The sequence below is a fragment of the Acinonyx jubatus genome, chromosome C1 (genome assembly GCF_027475565.1).
Source record: "Acinonyx jubatus isolate Ajub_Pintada_27869175 chromosome C1, VMU_Ajub_asm_v1.0, whole genome shotgun sequence".
Classification (NCBI taxonomy): Eukaryota; Metazoa; Chordata; class Mammalia; order Carnivora; family Felidae; genus Acinonyx; species Acinonyx jubatus.
In genome coordinates this window covers 105,257,531-105,260,373 of record NC_069381.1, presented here as the reverse complement: position 1 = coordinate 105,260,373, position 2,843 = coordinate 105,257,531, and the positions used below count along the sequence as shown (strand labels likewise).

Genomic DNA, 2,843 nt, shown 5'->3' with positions numbered 1-2,843 from the left:
GGAGGAAGAGAGGGAGGGAGGAAGGAAGGGAGAGAGGGAGGGAGGAAGGCAGGAAGGAAAGAAGGAAGGGAGGGAGGAAGGAAGGAAGGAAGGAAAGAAGGAAGGGAAGAAGGGAGAGAGGGAGGGAAGACAGGCCAGTCCTTTCCCAAGGTCCAAAGTGTCCATGAAAAATGGTGCTCTTAGAATAACTAAGTTTTAAGAACAGGGACAATTTGGAGGTCAACTGGCTTCAGAACTTCTTAATCAATGCAAGCATCCACAACCATAAAAATGAGATAAAAGGGAAACCAAAGACTAAGAATTCAAGAGTTGGTGGTGAGAGATAGGTTGGAGGTGAGTGAGCTGGGTGTGGCATGGTGGAACAGACAAGAAAAGGTAAGTCATGAAAGATATCATTTCATTTAACATGCCTTTAGAGCCTGATTAACAGGTTGCATGTACTCAGGGGTACCTGTTGATGAGTACAGGTGAGACATCCCAAAAGGTGAGGTCGCATTAGACTAGAGAAGGAAGTAATGAAGTAACAAGGCCTCTGGAGACAGGATCTCTTCTGGAAGTGATGTGGGTAAGTGTACAGTTGCTATATGGATTTGCTGTACCATCATGTGCTAACTTACTTCCGCCATCACCGTTAACTCCTATCAGAGGAAAAGGTAATTTTTCTGGTCTATAAAAGGCTGATTTGGGATTGTCATTCCTATTGTAAACTTTCTGAGTATCTCCCAAAGGAATCAGCCTATTTCTGAAGAAAATGGAAAACTCACCACAGTGGCTATAAAGCCCCCCTGTTCCCCCTCTCCCCCTCACCACACACACACTGACCACATGGAGACAGTTTTCGGCAGACAAGGACATCCTTCTTGCTTCTCTGCTCAGACCCATACTCAGGCTTTCTGGATCCAGGGAAAATGGGCTCAGACCTTTCATACCTGCCTCCTAAACTCACCTCCCCAAAACTAACTCACCCTGCAAGCTCTTCTTTCTGGTAACTGATGGGAGCACCTGGGCTTATAATCACCAGAAAAGTAAAGGGTATTTATTTAATGGAGCCCAGAATGAGCACATTAGGCGAACTTACCCCCACACCTAGGAGATAAAGTCTTCTTTAAACTATCACCCACGCTTGAAGGAAACCCACCCAGAGTAGGTCATCTCACTGTGACCTTTCTGGGTACCACCATTCTTCACTCTGAAAGCCCATTTCTGACTCCCCTCATGCAAAGCTTGTGTCAGGGTGACTGTCTCAGACATGATTCTTTCCTACAAGCTTAAAGTTTCCTAATTCACAGCATGAAAGGTGATAATTGTTTCCCAGAGGTCTCAGAAGCTTCAGGGCCAAAATCTTCTTCCCAAACTGAATTGTAAAGTATTCACTTGCACTTAAGAGAACAGCAGAGGAGAGGGCTTGATGGAGGAGGTAAGTGGGAGAGGTGAACAAGACATGATCAGGAGGCCGTGACATCAGGAATAAAAAGCTTTATTGTACAGAGGAAGCAGCTTCATAACTGGACTCCAACACCAAGTCCCCCAAAGATCTGTGTCCAAGAGGGAATCAGGCTAGTGAACGTTAGAGGTTAAACCTCAAGACCTCACAGCCATGGACTGGACATGGGTGGGACGAAGAGGGAAACCCAGAACATTTCAGAAGCCCTTCCATCCTTGCCTTCTGTTCTTCCAAATGGAGGAAGAGAAGTCTCAGGCTGGGTGGGTCTTCGGCACTTTGGCTCCTCCAGTGCTGTTCTTCAGTGATCCTTGGGGCCCGGGGTCAGCAGCAGCCCCCAGAGCAGCAGCTGGAGCCTCCAGAATGGTCACCACCACCACCACCACAGCAGTCAGAGCTCTGGTGTCGGTGTCGAAGAGATCGGCGGGGCCTGTGGTGGCTCAGGCAGCAGCCCCCACCCCCGGAGCTGCAGCAGCCCCCGCCCCCGGAGCTGGAGCCACAGCAGGAAACTGGAGGTAGGCAAGGGGCTGGACACTTAGGGGGGCATTTGGGGGGGCACTTGGGAGGGCATTTGGAGGGGCACTTGGGAGGGGGCTGGCACTGCTGCTGGTTCTGCTGGCAGGACATCTTGGCAGGAACTGAATGAGGCTGAAAAACAATATGGCATTTCAAGTTCAACCAGCCCAAAGTAACTTCCCCACATTTAAAACTGAACTATGAATTCAGGAAATTCCATCTTTATGATGATCACATTTTTAAACCCAATCTCCCAAAATCAATTATAAGAAATATGCAAAAAGGTTTCAACCTGAGAACTCCATAATTTCAAAATGAATTCCTTATAGTTTCAAAAAGACACCAATCTTTCTTTCCCTTCCCCTACCTTCCGCCCTCCCTCTCCAACAGAATCCTCCCATCCAAATCCTCTTTTCTCCTTGTCTTTCTGAAGACTGTCCTCAGCCTCCACCAAGGGCTGCACTCTGCCTGAAACACCAGCACCAAGAGTCCCTCCTGGTCCTCGAGATGCACTTTACCTGGCTCAAGCACTGGAGATCACCCAGGATTCAGGTGGACTGAGGTGCTGTTAGAAGCTTCCACATTTTATATAGGTTCAGCTCTGACCTGGTATCAGGAGGTGTGGACCAAGTGCGGGATGCTAATAGCATCTTTCACAAGGGGCACGTGTGACTACCCTCCCTTCACATCCCAGGGACCCAAGTCCTCCCTCCATAAGCATGTCAACTATTACCTTGTCGAGAAGCTCCCCTGAGAATTCCAGGCCACTAGGATAGTGATGGTGCTTTGTGGATTGCACACCACATGTTAGCCTCACAGGCAGCTCTGCTATGCTCCCTGTTTCCTGAGCTGGGTCAGTGGACTTCTAGACCTCAGGGATGAAGAG

At 48.7% G+C, this 2,843-nt stretch overlaps 1 long non-coding RNA gene across 1 annotated transcript; it reads right to left on the bottom strand.

Annotated features, from left to right (window-relative positions):
• Positions 1 to 1,461: 1,461 nt before the first annotated feature.
• LOC113595431 (uncharacterized) lies at positions 1,462 to 2,639 on the bottom strand. The gene is made up of 2 exons (XR_003415924.2): positions 2,476 to 2,639; positions 1,462 to 2,089 (listed from the first exon to the last, which is right to left on the bottom strand). It is a non-coding gene; the product is annotated as an uncharacterized LOC113595431 (long non-coding RNA).
• Between the last annotated feature and the right edge of the window lie 204 nt (positions 2,640 to 2,843).